Genomic DNA, 18,337 nt, shown 5'->3' on the forward strand with positions numbered 1-18,337 from the left:
AGCTGTTGGACACTCAGGGAGGTTCCACACTCTGTGTTATCCACAAACACTTCTGTGGGATGCAGCAAGGGGCTGCTAAAGGAAGCCAAAAAAGTTCTCATTTCTTTGTGATTTGTTTGTGTTTTTATTCTGTGTGACTTGTTGGGAAAGCAATGGTTTCTCTAAACGAGAGTATATTATATCTTGTCAGTTTGATTTTTGATGAGTTTGTTCTTTATTGGAAAAATAATGGTGTGGTAAAGATTTTTGCTTTTATTCTATGGATGTGTAATTTTGTCTGAACTAATTGGGCATCAAGTGTTGCCTGGGATGGCTGAGCCAGGGAATTTGGGAACCTGACCTAGGGGTGAGTGGGGCAGGGACACAGAGACTCCCAGGACAGCCCTGGAGTTCCCCAGGGTAGGGGTTGTGCTGGGCTCTGGGTCATCCCAAAATTTGAGGCACCCTGTGAAGGATCTGTGACCCCTGTGCCCACCCAGCCACTGCACATCCCTGGCACCCCCATTCTCTTGGGAACCCAACCATGGGACCCCCATTGCCTTGCTCTCTTCTCCCTGGGGACCCCCATCCCAGAACTGCCATTGCCCAGCACCACAATTGCCGTGATCCCATCCCATGGGCTGCTTCTTCCGTCAGAACCTCTATTCCTGGGGTCCTCCTTTTTTCCCTCTGCAGCCCCAACCCTGGCAACGACATGCCATGACCCCAAATCCCTGGGGACCCTGTTTCCACAGCACCCACAGCCCTGAATCCCCCCAGGCATGGAGACCCCAATTCCCCTGGACCCCCATTCTCCTGGACACCCATCCTTGGTTCCCCACATCCCCTGAGCCCCCACTCCGGGCAACAGCATCCCCCACCATGTCCCCAAACTATGCAGCCTTGTCCCCAGCCTGTGCCCATCTTGTGGCAACCCTGCTCCCACCAAGGGCCACCTACATGTGGGGACAGACGTGACCTCGCTTCCTTCCCCTTCATCCGAAGAGCTGCCAGCCAGGGGAGCAGTGGCCACAGCAGTGAGTGACAGCCAGTGCACATGGCTGGGGACACCGGGATGGCCAGGAAGGTGGTGCTGCTCCTGTGGGGTGATGTGAGAGTCTGTCCGAATTTTCCCTCATCTGCCTCATGATTGTCATTGGGAGACCACTGAAGAAAAGACCCCCCTGTCTAGAATCTCTGGCTCTGAAGGAGAAAGTCACATGCCACGGCCCCTGAGACATGAAAATGCAGTGTTATTTGTTTTCACAGGTGTGTTTGCTGTATGCTAAGAAGGGGTCACCGTGCCCCGTTTGCAACAATAGCAGCTCTGGAAGCTGTCCCACCTCTCGGCCTGGCTGGACTTCTCCTGAGTTTCAGGTGGTCTCCCACAGAAGACCCTCACCTGGTTTACAACCACCGTGACAGACAGACTGAGATGTAAGAAGCCTCTCCATCAAAGACTGAGACATGAAACTCCTATGTGACAAGGCCCCTCTCCTCCTTCCAGGGACTGTGACTGAAACTCCCAACCCAGGGGAGGTGTGTGGGGGAGGCAAGCTGGCCAAAGCGAGATGTTTGCCTGCAGGTTGTGACCATTGGACCACGAAAACAATGGCTCTTGTTTACTGCTGAGAACATAGACTGCCTGTTACATCTATTCCCTATTGTATCTGTTTCTCCCCCTCACAGTTTTCAATAATAAAAACCTCTGAGTTAGCTAGAGATTTTGAGATCCCCCCAGCATTACAGGTGGATCCTTGACTGGACTGGACCAAAGGACTTCGTCTCTGCTTTGGTAGCTATATCTCCCTCCCCCCCTCCCTACCTCCCTCCCTCTCTCTCTCTCTCTCTCTCTCTCTCTCTCTCACTTTCTCTCTCTTTTTCTATCCCTTAATCCCTCTATTGCATTTTTGCTGTGGTTATTTCAATAAAATTGCATTTGTTTTGATTATCACTGTAAATCCCTTTGTACTGTGTTGGTTTTGCAATCTGAGATCACTCCCACGAACAATCAGGTCATCTGTTCACGAGGATGGATCCTGACAGGTGAGTGTCCCGGGCACGGGCCTGACACCCTGGGGATGGGGAGGGGAAGGGGCACAGGGAGGCTGTGGGGTCCCCTGAGGTCCCCAATGCCAGCATTGCCAGTCCATGTTACCATAGTGGACCTTGTTGTGACTCTGACTGATGAAGGGTGGCTTTGGGGACAGGAAGAGGGGGCAAGAATTTGGGGATGGGAATGTGGGGACAGGAATGTGGGGACTGGCACCTTTGGGCTCAGGGAGCTCTGGGCATACGGACAAAGGAACTGGGATGCAGGGACAGAAGGGGACAAGAATGGTGAGGATGTGGCCATGGGGATGGGATCATGGGGATGGGATCATGAGCTGGTGGGGGTGACATGGGCCAGCATGCGCTGTGTCCCTGGTGTTCTCATGCCCGGTGTGTCCACAGTGTCCCCATTTTCTGCCTCAGCCCAGGGTGGCCTTTGTGTCCCTGTTCCCAAGGCGTCTGTGCCACGGGGATGTGGTACATGAGTGGCTGTGCCACAGACATGTCTTCTGTCTCTCCAAATCTTTTGGGGACCACCCAGACACACTTTCCCACAAGAACTGCTGTCCCCATGGGGACAGCCCCCACACCCTGTACCCCTGTGTCTCTGTCCCTTCGGTGCCACCCCCCACCCAGCCCTGTCCCTTCTCCCTTCCAGCCCAGACCCTTGGCCTTGCTGGTGAGTCCTCAGGGGATGCCATTTCCCCATCCCACTCTCCCCAGCCCTGCACTGGCCTTGGTAGCCTGGTGTCCCCTGTCACCTGCAGGTGCCCAGACCACCCAGCTCCTGGTGGAGCCCCCCTGGAGGCCGGCAGTGCTGTGGGATGTGGTGACACTGACCTGCCAGGGCTCGGAGTCTGCTGGAGCCACCATCTGGTACGAGGATGGGGAGTGCTGGGGGCAGGAGAGACCTCAATGCCTCACTGTCACTGAAATTGGCACCTACATGTGTGACATACCCGGCAGTGGGCTCAGCCCCTCTGGCTGTCTCAAATGGTTAGGGGGCTTTGGGTATCCCCAACCTGGCACCCGCTGGCACCCTGAGGGCTCTGGGTGGGCTCTGCTCCATGGGTCACCTCCTGTGTGACCAGAGCCTGTCCCCTGCTCTGGGGATATCCCAGAGCATCCCGGTGTGGAGGACCCCTGGTGCACTGGGTGTGACCCAATGGGGGTTGCTGGTGCCATCATGTGTGACAGAACCCCTCTGCTCCCCAGACCAGCTGGTGCTGCAGGTGCCAGCGCAGGCACTGCTGGAGGGGGACACGGTGACACTGCGCGGCCGGAGCTGACAGAACCACACAACCAAATCTGTGTCCTTCTACCACAAGGGGAAGAAACCAGAGGGACTCCCTGATGGCATCAAGCTGTCCCTGTCCCCTCTGCAGCTGAGCCCAAGTGGCTGCTACTGCTGCAAGGGCCAGGTGGACTACTGGGGGTGTAAGGAGCCAGCGCCGGTGACAGTGCCAGTGCCAGGTGAGCATCCCATAGCATCCCAGTGTGGGGGAGGCCCTGTTGGAATTGGGGATCCCTGTTGATCTGGGTGTGACTCCAGGGGGGGATCCCCATGAAAACGGGACCCACTGTGTGACAGGACTCCCATGTCCTACGGCTCGGTTAGAATTGCAAGTGTCAGCACAGGAGCTGCTGGAGGGGGACACAGTGACACTGCGCTACCGGCACTGGCGAGACATGTCGGTCACTGGAGTGTGATTCTTCCATGGAGACAAGGAGGTGGGGAGGTCCTTCAGTGGGACTGAGCTGTCCCTGTCCCCCCTGCAGCTGAATCACAGCAGCCACTAGAGCTGCAGGGGCTGGGTGGATTCTGAAGTGTCATTGTGGGCACAGTTGGTGCCAGTGAAAGTGACAGTGCACAGTGAGTATCCCCATGGCTGGAACTCCAATCTCCTGGCACCCCCAAAGCCACTTCCCAGCAAACTCAGAGTCACAGTCCTCACCTCCCCTCTCCTTCCCTGAGCTCTTCATGGTGCCGGTGCTGGAGTGTCCCCTCGAGCCCTTCCAGGGGTCCCCCCTGACTCTCAGCTGCCTCAGCACCCCAGCACACTAGGGGTCCCCAATTCCAATACAGGGGCCCCTCCACACTGGGATGCTTTGGGATGTCCCCAGAGCAGGGCACAGGCTCTGGTCACACAGGAGGTGACCCATGGGGCAGCGCCAACCCAGAGCCCTTGGGGCCCCCGCAGGTGCCAGGCTCGGGACCCTCAAACCCTCTCACCATCTGAGACTGTCATGGGGGTTTGTTTCCACTTCTGGGTCTGGCACACCTGTAGGTGCCACTCTCGGTGACAGTGGTCGCGTCCCTGCTGCCCCCAGCGCTGCACGTCCTTGTACCAGGTGGTGGCACCAGTGGTCCCCGAGCCCTAGCAGGTCAGTGTCACCTGGTCCCACAGCACCGCCAGCCTCCAGGGGGGCTCCACCAGGAGCTGGGTGGTCTGGGCACCTGTGGGTGACAGGGGACACCAGCCTGCCAGGGCCAGCGTGGGGCTGGGGACAGCGGGGTGGGGCCATGGCATCCCCGGAGGACTCACCAGCAAGGCCGAGGGTCTGGGGTGGAAGGGTGAAGGGACAGGGCTCAGTGGGAGTGGCACTGCACGGCACCCGGGATACAGGGTGTGGTGGGTGTCCCGAAACAGTCCCCATAGGTGTTGAAAGCAAAGGGAGCCAACCCATCTTTGTTGATCAGCATCAACTCCCATTTATTGATCAAATCAGCCACCTTCTGTAACAGTGTTATTTAACTTCATGCATATCGAATAATTCCAGCTCACGATAAGTTACAGAGAAATCTCTAACCCCTCCTTTTGTTTACAATACCTGTGGTTTGTTTATTGAAAACAGGATCAGTGTTCTCACCGTGATATGAAAAGTTCTCAAAACCTTCATATCTGTTCCCAGAGCAGCTATCTGTTCCCAGTAGCAGCCAAGGACAGAATGTTTTGCCTGTTATGAGAAGACTGTCTGAGAATATTATTGTTTATGAAATGGTGCTTGAGAACCTAATTATTTACAGAATCAAGCCTGGGAAATGCTGCTTTACAGCTACCTTTTACTTTCCCATCAGCTGTATACCTTCATGGCCTCTTTCTTTAAGCCATGCTTGAACCAGGCTCTCCACACATAGGGGCAGCACTTCTTGTGGGAAAGTGCATGGGGGTGGTCCCCAAAATATTTGGAGAGGCTGGGGGACATGTCTGTGTCAGAGTCACCCGTGCACCACATCCCTGTGGCATGAACACTTTGGGAACAGGGACACCGAGGCCACCCTGGGCTGAGGCAGAACATGGGGACACTGTGGACACCCCAGGCACAAGGACATCACAGACACACCCCATCCTGGCCCAGGTCACTCCCACCAGCTCATGATCCCATCCCATGATCCCATCCCCATGATCCCATCCCCATGGCCACATCCTCACCATTCTTGTCCCATTCTGTCCGTGTATCCCAGTTCCATTGTCCCTATCCCCAGAGCTCCCTGAGCCCAAAGGTGCCAGTTCCCAAATTCCTGTCCCCACATCTCCAACCCAAAATTCCTGCCCCTCTTCCTGTCCCCAAAGCCACTCTACATCCCCAGTCCCACTCAGGTCCACTGTGGGTAACATGGACTGGCTCTGCTGGCATTGGGGACCTCAAGGGACCCCACAGCCCTCCTGTGTCCCTTCCCCTCCCCATCCCTGGGGTGTCAGGCCCATGCCCGGGGCACTCACCCCACAGGAGCATTGCCACCTTCCCGGCCATCCCAGTGTCCCCAGCCATGTGCACTGGCTGTCACTCACTGCTGTGGCCACTGCTCCCCTGGCTGGCACCTCTTCGGATAAAGGGGAAGGAAGTGAGGTCACATCTCAACCTTATGCGTAGGTGGCCTTTGGTGGGGGCCAGGTGGCCACAAGCTGAGGACAAGCTGGGGACAAGGCTGCATAGTCTGTGGACATGTTTGGGGATGCTGTTGCCCGGAGTGGGGGCTCAGGGGATGTGGGGAACCAAGGATGGGTGTCCAGTAGAATAGGCCTCCAGGGGAATTGGGGCCTCCATGCCTGGGGGGTTCCAGGGCTGGGGGTGCTGTGGAAACATGTTTCCTGGGGATTTGGGGTCATGGCATGTGGGTGCCAGGGTTGGGGCTGCAGGGGGAAAAGGAGACCCTGGAGAACAGAGGTTCTGGGGGAAGAAGCTGCCCATGAGATTGGATCAAGGCAATGGTGGTCCTGGGCAATGGCAGTCCTGGGATGGGGGTCTTCTGGGAGGAGAGACCAAGGCAATGGGGTTGGGTTCCCAGGGGAATGGGGGTGCCAGGGATGGGCAATGTCTGGGTGGGCACAGAGGTCAAAGCTGCTTCCGGGATTCCCTCAGATTTTTGGGTGACTCAGAACCCAGCACAGTCCCCACAGTGCTCATGGCCAGGGGGGCAACTCAAGGTTGTCCTGGGAGGTTCTCAATCTCTGCCCCACACACTCCTGGGCTTTTTCCTACCACTCCCATTTCCCAGCTCAGTGACCTCAGCAAACATGTGATGACCAATTGGCTGGGACAAAATTACACATCCATAGAATAAAGGCAAGAATCTTTTCCCACACCATTATTTTCCCAATAAAAAATAAATCAAACTGACAAGGTATAAAATTAGCTGGTTTATAGAATACTTTGAATCATTGCTTTCCCAACAAGTCACTCACAATGAAAACACAAACAAATCACAAAAAATGATGGTTTTTTTCTCCCTTTAGGAGCCCCGTGCTGCATCCAAGGGCAGCATTTGCTTGTGGATACCACAGAGTGCGTGGAATCTCCCTGAGTATCCAACAGCTCCATGGGATTGTTCCCTGCCTGTTTGGCAGCAACCCAGCCCCTAAGGAAGACTTTTGTTGATCCATATTTAGGAATTCTCCCCGTTTTTCTCAGTCCCACCCTGAAACTTGAATGACTTCCCATGGATTCAGCTCCCCAAATGGGAGAAGCTCTGCCCATTCTTGGGACAGTGCACAGGAATCTGTGGAAATGCCCATGTGTGTCTCAGGGTTTGATTCCCTGGTAAATCCACTCCAGCCTGCCCTGAATTCCCCTGCCTGGGCACTCCGTGCTCCTGCTCTGGCACTCCTGTTCCCCAACACCTTGTCTGCAGCCCCTGCTCAATATTTCCAGACTTTTCCCTCTCTTCTGGTGTGCACATCCAGAACCCAAACATTCTTTCTTGGAGGTCCCAAAGGGCTGCAGGTTTTGTTGAAGAAGGAGGGTCCAGGTCAGGTTGTTGAGCAGATTGTTGTTGTCTTTGCAGTAGTTCTAGGGTTCTCTCAGTCCCTTGCTGAGAGGGACAAAATGATCAATTGCTGCCTTTCTGGACTGGTTCCCACACAGCTGCCCTTGCATGGGGAGTTTCCAGCCAGCCCTGCTCTGAAAACCATCAAAGGCCCTTGTAGAGCCGCTGCTTGGGCTCCCTTTTGGTTTTGTGCTTCTTGCAGAGCTGAGCAAACCACAGGCAGGCCTTTTTCCCCCACAGAATTCTCACCTCTGCAGCAGCTCTAAAGCTGCCAGAATCAAAGCCAAGGGGGCAGGGGGGACCCTCAGTTGCTGGCTGCCACCTGGGGCTGGCCAGAGCAGGGCTGGGCAATGGCCATTCCTGTGCAGTGGGGCTGGGCCATGGCTGGGCCCCATCCTTGCATTGACAGGCACCGGGCAAGGAATGTGCAGGGACATTTCTGAAACTGCCACCCATAGGGACAGGACACCCCATGCCAGGATGTGTCACCCCCTGGACTGGTTTCTCCCAGGTCAACTCCACAACAGGGACCTCACAGGGCAGGATCCTCCTGGATGTGCCCTCCCAGGACAGACACTGCCTCCCTTTGCCATCTGACTCTCAGCACAAATGGCCTCTTCCTTTTTGTCCAGGAAAAAGAAAGTGAAAGTGTTGAGGGAGCACCGCCCAACACCTCCATCCCCCACAGCCTCCCCATCCTTCCCTGCTCTCCTTACTCCCAATTATCCCCCTCCCATGGCTTCCCCCAGTGCGTTCCCTGCTCAGGTGATTCCTGGGATTGCTGAGCCAGGAACTGGAGTTGAGGGGACATGGCATAAAAGTGAGGAAAAAAAGGAAGAAAACAGAAATAAAGAGAGAAAATTCAAGGGCAGGGGAAGGCACAGAAGCAGAGGTACCCAGGACCCCCATGTGATACCTGCACAGGAAACAAGCATCCCAAGGGGGCAGCACCTGGCCATGGGTCACCCCAAAATCTGAGGCACCCAGGGAAGGAGCTGTGACCCCCATGCCCCCGCAGCAATTGCCCATCCCTGGCACGCCTATTCATTTGGGACCCCAATCATGGGAATCTGATTTCCTTTTGTCCCTCCTTCCCTAAGACCCCTTCCCTGGACTGCAGTTCCTCACAATCTCCTACCCCAAAGAACCCCATCCTGGTAATTCCAGTCCCTGGGAGCCCCATTCTCTTGGGGACATTGATTCCACCAGGTCCCCTATTGTTACAGGGTTCCCCTTTCCCCTGGCACCCCCATCCCTTGGCCCCCATCCCATGATCACAAATCCCTGGAGGCCACATTGTTCTGGCACCCTCATCCCCAAGTTTGAGTCCATCCATCCACTGGGACCCCCATTCCAATGGGACCCGATCCCTGGGCACCCCATTGCTCTGGAAACCTATTTCTGGCTCCCTACACCACCTAAGACTCCAAATTCTGTCCCCACCATGTCCCACCATCACCCCCATGTCCCACAAGGTCCCCACCCTGCCCCCATCCTGTCCCCACCCTGCCCCCACCAAGGGCCACCTACATGTGGGGACGGACGTGACCTCGCTTCCTTCCCCTTCATCCGAAGAGCTGCCAGCCAGGGGAGTGGTGGCCACAGCAGCGAGTGACAGCCAGTGCACATGGCTGGAGACACCAGGATGGCTGGGAAGGTGGCACTGCTCCTGTGGGGTGAGTCCCCTGGGCACGGGTCTGACACCCTGGGGATGGGCCCTGGTGAGGAAGAGACTGGTGGGGAGGGGGCAGAGGGGAGCTGCAGGGTCCCCTGAGGTCCCGAAAGGCCGCAGAGCCAGAGCATGAGGTGACCAGGGCTGTGGGGACAGGAGAGGGGGGACAATAACGGGGAACAGGGATTTGGGGAACTATCTTGGGGCTGGTGGGGGTGACCACTGCAACCACTGTTGAGTCTCCTTTTCCGTGTGTCCAATGTGTCCCCATGTCTTAACTGAGCAAGGGCTAGTCGGTGTGTCTCTGCCCCCAAGGGGTACTTGCCACACTATGACAGTTTATGGACAGCCCCCACACCCAGTCCCTCCCTTCCAATGTCCCTGTGATGCCACCCTCACCCAGCCCTGCCCCTTCTCCCTTCCAGCCCAGACCCTCGGCCTCGTTGGTGAGTCCTCGGGGGATGCCATGGCCCCAACCCTGCTGTTCCCAGCCCCACGCTAGCCCTGGACGGCTGGTGTCCCCTGTCACCCACAGGTGCCCAGGCCACCCAGATCCTGGTGGAGCCCCCCTGGAGGCCGGTAGTGCTGTGGGACCAGGTGACACTGACCTGCAAGGGCTCGGGGACTGCCGGTGCCACCATCTGGTACAAGGACAGGCAGCGCTGGGGGCAGGAGGGACATGACCACTTCACTGTCACTGAGAGTGGCACCTACACGTGTGACAGACCCGGCAACGGGCACAGCCCCTCTGTGACAGTCTCAAATGGTGAGAGGTGTTTGGTTGTCTCCAGCCTCGCACCTGCAGGGACCCCAAGGTCTCTGGGTGGGCTCTGCTCCATGGGTCACCTCCTGGTGTGACCAGAGCCCATCCCCTGTACACGGGGAGATCCCAGAGCATCTCAGAGTGGAGGGACCCCAGTTCTGGATTCAGGGAACCCTGCTGCACTGGATGTGTTCCAATTCGAGGGTCCTTGAGAAAATTGAATGCCACAGGTGTCCTAAGACTCCCATGTTCCACAGCCCGACTGGTGCTGCAGGTGCCGGCGCAGGAGCTGCTGGAGGGGGACATGGTGACACTGCGCTGCCGGTGCTGGGCGAACATGTCGGTCACTGGGGTGCGATTCTACCATGGGGACAAGGAGGTGAAGAGGTCCCTCAGTGGGACCGAGCTGTCCCTGTCCCCTCTGCAGCTGAACCACAGTAGCCGCTACAGCTGCGGGGGCCAGGTGGACTCCAAGGTGGCACCGTGGGTGCACTCGGCTTCAGTGATAGTGACAGTGCACGGTGAGCACCCCACAGCCGCCACCCTGACACCCTCACAGCCCCTCCCCAGGGACTCAGGCTCACAAATCTCCCTCCCCTCTCCTTCCCAGAGCTCTACTCGGTGCCGGTGCTGGAGGGTCCCCCTTCTCTTACTGTGGGATCCCCCCTGACTCTCAGCTGCCTCAGCACCCCCAGCCCCCTGCGGCCCCGAGTCCCCCTCCTGCACCTGTTCTACCAGGACGGGCAGGTGGTGGGGGGCCCGCAGGGGTCCCCGCAGCTGCTGGTGCCTGCTGTGGGGGTCTTCAATTCGGGGAATTTCAGCTGCCAGGTGCAATCCGAGGGAGGGACCATGCAGAAGAGCAGTGCCCGGCTCTGCATCACGGTGTGCAGTGAGTGCGGGGATGGGCACAGGGAGCCCCCACAGCCTCCTCCGGGGCCCCTGCCCTGTCTGGGGATCTCCATAACTACCCGGGTTCCCCATTCTTTCCTTGGTACCTCACCAGATCCCCCAGCCCTATGTGGGTACCCCCATCTTTCCTGTAATCTTTTTCCACATCCCCTCATTCCTACTGGGGTCACCCTCCATGTCCCCCCATTCCTCTCTGGGGTCCCTTCATCTGTCCCTGGTTCAACCTCAGGCCTCTCTGATCTCCCTCCATGGTCGTCAGGTCTCACCATTCCCTCCCTGGTTTTACATACTCTTCCTGGTGTCTCCCCATCTTCCTCTCCAGGTTACTCATCCTTGAGCCCTCCATCATTCCTTGAGGTCCCGTTCCAAGCCCCCCTCCTATCTCTCTGCCTCCTTTTCCTCACTGGGGTCCCACTTCCCCTCTCCCATCCCTCCCCCCCATGGGTCTATCACTGTACCCTGGTGTCCCCTTATCCAAGGGGTCCCACCCTTGGGGGTGTCCCTGTCAGTGCAGCCCCCTGGGGGACAGGTGGCATGCAGGGACTGACTGGTGCTGAGCTAGGCGGTGGCTGCGGGTCCCCTGTCCTTCTCCTGGCACCGGGAGGGCTCGGGGGCACTGCTGGGAACTGGCCCCTGCCTGGAGCTGTGCCACGTTTGGGACAATGACAGTGGCCAGTACCGGTGCCGGGTCAGCGACGGGGACACCGTGGCTTGGAGTGACCCCCTGAATGTCACCGTCCTGGGCAAGCAGGACCCTCGGGATGGGGGTGACACCTCCCATGGCAACCCCCATCCCACCTCACCCAGTGCCAGCCCTGTCTGTGTCCCCACAGTGCCCGTAGCCAATGCCACCATCAGCCCCGGTCCCCTGTCACACCAGGTCCGTGCAGGTGACAACGTGACCCTGCGCTGCTCTGTGCAGGTGGGCTCAGCCCCTGTCACCTTCACCTGGCTGCACAATGGGCAGGAGGTGGCCCGGGGTCCCCTCCTGGAGCTCAGGGACATCGATGTGGGACATTTGGGCACCTACCAATGCGTGGCCACCAACCAGCTTGGACAGGACAGGCACCGCGTGTTCCGGGCACTCAGCCCTCAGCTGGCACTGGAGGTGACACCTGGCTCACCCTGGGTCACAGGTGGGGTCACACAGGGTCACCGGGGTGCTCAGTACTCCCACGGTTCAGGGTAACCGCAGTGTGTCCGCCTCTGTCCCCAGCAGTGGCTGTGAATGTCGGCAGGACCCTCCTGTTCCTGCTCCTGCTCCTGGCTGTCATCAGGGGCTGTCACTTGTGGCGCCGCTGGGGTGGGTGACATTGGGGGGGGTGGGGTGGTGGATGTCCTGGAGTGAGGGGGAGCCCCCAGAGTGGAGGCAGAGATCAGGAATCTGGTGGGAATCAGGGCTACAGTGGGGATTTGGAGGTCCCATGGGTGGTTGGAGCTGCTGAGGTCCCAGGAAGGTTCAGGGGTCCCAGTGTCCCCACGGTCACCCCCTTCCCTTTCCCTTGCAGCCACCAGGAAGCCCCAGCACAGGTGAGTGGGGGCCTCTGTCTGGGACTCTCCTTTCCCACTTCCCAGAAACCAGCCAGATCCCCCTCCTTATCCCCCCAGGACCCCCCTGGTGGTGGGAGCTGTGCTGGACCCCCATATTGGGGGCACTGAGTGGGCAAAGGGTGAGTAAAGGAGGCGACAGGGACACCACACCCACGGGTATCACTCCCACCCAGGTCCTCAAAACTGGTGTCACTCTCACGGCCCCCACGGGTGTCACTCAGCCCTGCCCCACCTCAGGATCCACAAGTGACCAACCTGGAGCTGTCGGGACCCCACGAGGGACATTGGGACCCCCGTGACTACGAGAGCGTGCTGTGACACTCGGGGCACTGGGGGTCCCTGCCCCAGGGCACTCCCCTTCCCCCCCACCCCATCCTGTATCCTGTGTTCCTGTGCCTGGGGGGGTGGCAATGAGTGGGGGGGTTGGATGTGGGGCTGCCCAGAGCTCCCCATTCCAGTGCTCCCAGTGCTCCCTGCACGTCCAGGGGCTCCCCTTTACCCGTGGCCCCCACCAGTGCCAGGGGACACAGGAGCCTTGTCCCTCTTATTGGACCCAAAACACAGCTTTTGATGAAACCGGGGCGTTTTTGTTTGTTCATCTCTGCCTAGTCAGCTTGGCAACGAACAAGGAGGGTCCCACTCAGGTTGTTGAGCAGATCCTTGTGGGATTTGCAGGATTTTGGGGTTCCCTCAGTCCCTTGGGAGTCACCCCACAGCACCGCCGCAAACAGCATCCCCTGCCTTTTTCCAGGGAAACTGCGCCCCCTGTTCTCATGGCAACACACACACCGTTCTCATAGCAACAGTGTTCCATCTCCATGGCAACCGTCCCCCGTTCTCATGTCAGCAGCCCCCTGTCCCCACGCCCTAAGCCCCTCAATCCCATGGCAACAACACCCTTCTGTTCCCATGGCAACAGCCCTTTCCCAATTCCCACACCCACAGCCCCCTCATTACCATGGCAACAGCCCCCTCCCATTCCCATGCCTACACGCCCCCATTCCGACAGTAACAGCCCCCCAGGCCAATGGCACCTGTAGCCCCCATTCCCATGCCCACCTCTCCCCGTCCCCATGGTAACAGCCCATCGGTTTCCATGGCAACACCCCCTTCCCATGACAACAGCCCTGTTCTCATGGCAACACTCCTGTTCCCAAGCCCACAGCGCATGCGCCGCACAGTCCCCTCCTCTCTGTCTCTCTGACTACATTTTCCATCATCCTCTGCGGCCCGCGGCGCGCTAACGGCGCTGGGCAGCTCCGAGCGGACTCCATTGCCCATCGCACCCCGCTTCGCAAGAGGGAGGAGTGGGTCCCTACGGCGGCCGCCGCGGGCCAAGTTTCGTGACGCGTGCCGTGCGCGGACGCCAAGGTGGCGGACGAGGAGGGCTAAGCGTGGCCGGAGGCGCGGAACGGGGCTGGGGAGGGACCCCCGGGCGGGCCCCGCGTCGTCCGCATCGTCAAGTCCTAGTCAGGTTACGGCTTTAATATTCGCGGGCGAGTGAGCGAAGGCGGGCAGCTGCTCAGCATCAACGGTGAACTCTACGTGCCGCTGCAGCGCGTCAGCGCCGTGCTGGGCGGAAGAGCCGCCGACCGCGCCAGGGTGCGCAAGGGGGACCCGGCATCCTGGAGGTGTGAGTACGGGGGGACCGCCCAGCCACAGCCCCCCGGCAGCCGGGCCCGGGAACGCGCCCCACACACAGGGGCAGTCCCGGGGGTGCGGGAATGGGGGTCCTGAGGGGGCTATGAGGGGGCTCTGGGGGCCATGGGGGGGCTCTGGGGCCATGAGGGGGCTCTGGGGGCCATGAGGGGGCTCTGAGGGGCCGGGGCTGAGGGGACACCGAGCCCTTAGTGCGGTGTTGGGGTCCTGAGGGGCTCTGCAGGGCCTTGGGTGAGGGGGTGATGAGGGGGATTGGGACCCCCGGCCCTTGGGAGGTTTTGGGGGGTCGTGAGGGGCCTGAGGATCGTGTGATGAGGAGGGACTGAGACCCCAAGCCCTTGCTGGGGGTTTGGGAGAAATCCTGAGGGGGCTGAGCGTCCTTTGGTGAGGTTTGGGGGTGTTGGGAGCTCTGAGGGTCCCCTGGTGAGGGTGTGACTGGGGAGGAGGGGGAGCCCCCGACCCTTGGTGGGGATTTGGGGGTCCTGAGGGGGATGAGGGTTCCCTGGTGAGGATGTCACGAGAAGGGGTTGAGACCCCCAGCCCTTGGTGGGAATTTTGGGGGGGTCCTGAGGAGGCATCAGGGCGGCAGAGGATCCCATGGTGAGGTTTAGGGGGTCCAAAAGGGGGGTCTTGAGGGGGCTGAGGGTGCCTTTCTGAGGGTATCATGAGCCCCCAGCCTTTGAGGGGAATTTGGGGGATTCTGAGGTGGAGGCTGAGCCCAAACTGAGCCCCACAACCCTCGCTGGGGGTTTTGGGGGGGGTCTTACAGGAGCCTCCCAAGGGGGAACCCTTGGGTTTCAATGTGGGGACTCTCCTGGGGAGGTCAGGGGGGAATTTTTAGTGATAAACCCCTTGGATTTCAATGTAGAGACTCCTAGGAAGGGCAGAGGGGGTTTGTAGGGATAAACCCCTCAGATTTCAGTGTGAGGACCATCCAAGGGAGGGCAAAGGAGCATTTTTAGGGATAAACCCCTTGGATTCCAACCTGGAGACGCTTCCTTCCCATTCCTGGCTCTCCAGCAGTGTTCTCCAGCTGCTGCTTTTTAACACCCAAAATTGTAACTTTGCCCCAGAAAGCACCTTCCCATGGGAATATTCCTGCTTTGTGGAAACTCATCTTCCTTTCCCCCAAAAAAGTCCTTAAACTTTGTGGTTGAAATCCCTCAAACCCCAGTGTGGGGTTCGGTTTTCAGGGATCCCTCCAGATCCTCCCACTGTCGCACTTCACTCCGGGTCGTTGATGTCCAATTACTGATTAATTCCAGGGATTTCTGACTGCAGGAATGTTTTGCTGCCAGCTCTGGAAGTCCAAGGGGTGTGAGGAGCTGTCAGGACCTGTCTGTGACTGGTGAATCCTGCAGATATCCCAGCTGGGATTTGGTTCTGTCCCAGCTGACCCAAATTCCCGATTCTTTGATTTTTCCGTTCAGGAGAAGTGCTGGGAGTGGGGAGAATTCTGGATGTACCTGGATGTGCCAATTGGGGGAGCAGCGTTCCCAGGCTGAGGGGGAATGGTTTTGTGGGCACTGGGATGAAATTTTCCCTCATTTTTGAGTGTTTTGGGGAACTTTTAAAAAGCTGAGTTTGGCATGAGAGAGAGGTTTGGAGCTTGGTGCTGGAATTTTGGGGTTCAGTGGGCGCTCCCAGCTGAGGACTGGGGGTGGTGTGTGAAATAATTAAGCCCTGGGGTTGATGATGGTTAATGAACAGGATTTGCTTGTGGTCTCCCCATCCTGGTATCCCTATGGGAGGTGGAAGGATTGGGAATTTCCTCTTGGTTTATCCGTTTATTTCCTGGGAGCAGTGGCTTTAATTTGTTCCTCTGTCCTGTAGGGCTGTCAGGTTGGCTCTTGCCCTATTCCAGTATTTATGTATCCCAATATTCAATATTCCAATATTTATGTATCCCAACATTTCAATATTCCAGTACTCCCATATCCCAATATTTCCATAATCCAGTGTTCTTGCATTCCAGTATTTCAATTTCCCAACAGCCCTGTTTTCCAATATTTCAATATTCCAGTATTTCAATTTTCCAATAGCCTTGCATCCCGTATTTCAAGATTCCTATATTTCAGTATTCCTGTGTACCAATAATTCAAGATTCCTATATTTCAATTTTTTTTAGTAATCCTGTGTTCCAATATTTCAATATTCCTATATTTCAATATTACAGTTTTTGATATTCCAATATTTCACTATTTCAATATCCCAGTATTCCAACACTGCTATATTCCTATTTCCCTATATTCCAATATACCAATATTCCCATAACTCAATGTCCCCATATTCCAATATCCCTACTTTTCAATATTCCAAGATCACCTATTGAAGTGAAGGGGAGCTGACCATCCGATTGATGCATCGAACTCCGATTTATTGATCAATCAGCCACTTTATATAACAGTGTTAATTAACTTCATGCATATTGCAAAATCCAAGCTTACGACAGCTTAACAGAGAAAACTCTAACCACTCCTTTTGTTTTACAATACCTACAATTGTTTATTAAAAACAGAACCAACGTTCCCATTGTGATATGAGAGTTTCCCAAAACTTCCATATCTGTTCCCAGGGAGCCAGCTTTTCCCAGACAGAGTGCTTTCCTTGTTATGGGAAGACTGTCTGAGAACCTTATTATTTATAAAATCAAGCCTGGGAACTGCTTTAGGAACTGCTTTACTTCTACCTTTTACTTTTCTCTCAATTGTATGTCTTCATGGCCTTTTTCTTTAAGCCATGCTTGCACTAAACTCTCCAACATTTCCCCCATCTTTTTCTTTTTGAGAAAGGAGGTTAGTTTGCCAGGTTTTCTCTATCATCCTACCGACCATATTTTGGATACAACTACAAAAATAAGGTAAAATAACTAAAAGCATTTAAAAGCACACTCAGTATCTCTATAAGGTTCCCCAGCCACGGTCCGAGCAATGGCTTTTACCCCAAAGGGTTAAAACCACCCCCAGCTGAGCCATAATGTCCGGCCTTATCAGGCATTGCATGGTAGGTGGTAATTGGACTAAGAAAAGAAGGCTGTTAGCTGTTTTCATTCATGTGAACCTGGAGAGGAGGTAAACGGCAAGCCTGAAAATGATCCTTTCTGTCCTTCAGATTTTCACATCCACGCTTTTTCTTGGGTTTCTCAGAAAAGTTCAAAATCAGTTTTCAGTCTGTAATCCTTTAGTCATTTGGCTCAAATGGCATCAGCTGGGCGATTCTCAATCCTTTGTTGATTTAGAGTGGTGGGAAAGCAGCACGCACCCAAAGCACCCAAAATATTTAACTTAGCAGACTTATTTGCAAAACATGTAAAATCACTTAAATCTAATAAAACTTTAACAAAATCAACTGACTTTAAATTCTACACAACTTAAACCCAATATAATTCAAACTTTACAGAATCTAACTTAACCGAAAATAAACTTAACAAACTTAACCTTAACAGTATTTAACATTTAACGGCACTTAATAGAAAATTTAACTTAAACTACTTAATAACAGAGAAAACCTACTAAAGAAATAATATACAGCATTTACTATAACTTACTTACAGGCCTGATTCTAAAATATTAAGCTAAAATAACTTTCTTCACATGTTTGCTATAGCATTTCTATACCAAAAAGCACACTCACAACATCTCACTCATACAATCATTCCAACACATCTTAACATTTTTAAATTTTTCAAAATACGATTTTAGAGTCTGATGTTCCACCGACTGAGCCATCCGGCTTCTGATGTTAAAGTCTATGTTAATGCAGGTGATTCTGACAGCATAACCAATGCCGAGCCAAATCGACCGAAATTTGACCCATGCATACAGTACGCTGATTCCCGTTTCACAGTCTCTGCCAGGAAGAACAAAGGTCCCTTTAACTTTGCTTGTTTACCATCACTGGTTTCTCAATTTCAGCAGGGATCCTTTCCTTTTGTTGACAAAAGTCACATTGCCGGCTGCGGGGCGGAGGGAGAAACGCTCCCGCTGCAAAAAGCGCTCCGCTCCCGCGGCGCTTGTGTCGGAGCGGGCGAAACCCCCCCGCCCTGTGCTGCGCTCTTTGTTTACTCGCCGGCAGGCTGACTCCGCTGCAGACACCGCTGCACCTGTGGCTCCCCTCGCGGCGGCTTCGCTCTCCCCCCGGCGGCGGCGGCTCCGCTCCCTCCCGGGGCGGCGCGGCTCGGCTCCCGCGCGGCGGCTCCGCTCTCCCCGCCGCTGCCTCTGCTGCCGCCGCTACAGCGCAGCATTTCAGGCGGTTGCTCGCCGCGGCTGCTCGCCATGGCGGAGCGCCCGTGCCGAGTTCGGAGTAGCACAGCCCCGCAAGCGCCACGAGCTGCGGCCGCTGTCTTGCACTCAGAGAGATAGTAAAACAGTGCACCATACATCACTCGCCATGGCTTGCTTAGCTTCTTGGCAGTTTTATCACTCTCCAAAGCAGCCTCCCACAACAAATCACCGAATTCACACAATTCCGTTAACTCGTAAAC

The 18,337-nt window shown here is 56.0% G+C and overlaps 1 pseudogene; it reads left to right on the plus strand.

Moving 5' to 3' along the window:
* Positions 1–999: 999 nt before the first annotated feature.
* Positions 1,000–18,337, plus strand: part of LOC128948110 (Fc receptor-like protein 3) — a 33,174-nt pseudogene continuing 15,836 nt past the window's right edge.

The sequence above is a fragment of the Melozone crissalis genome, unplaced genomic scaffold (assembly GCF_028551555.1).
Source record: "Melozone crissalis strain CALT ecotype California unplaced genomic scaffold, PUWL_Pcris_2 ptg000114l_1, whole genome shotgun sequence".
Classification (NCBI taxonomy): Eukaryota; Metazoa; Chordata; class Aves; order Passeriformes; family Passerellidae; genus Melozone; species Melozone crissalis.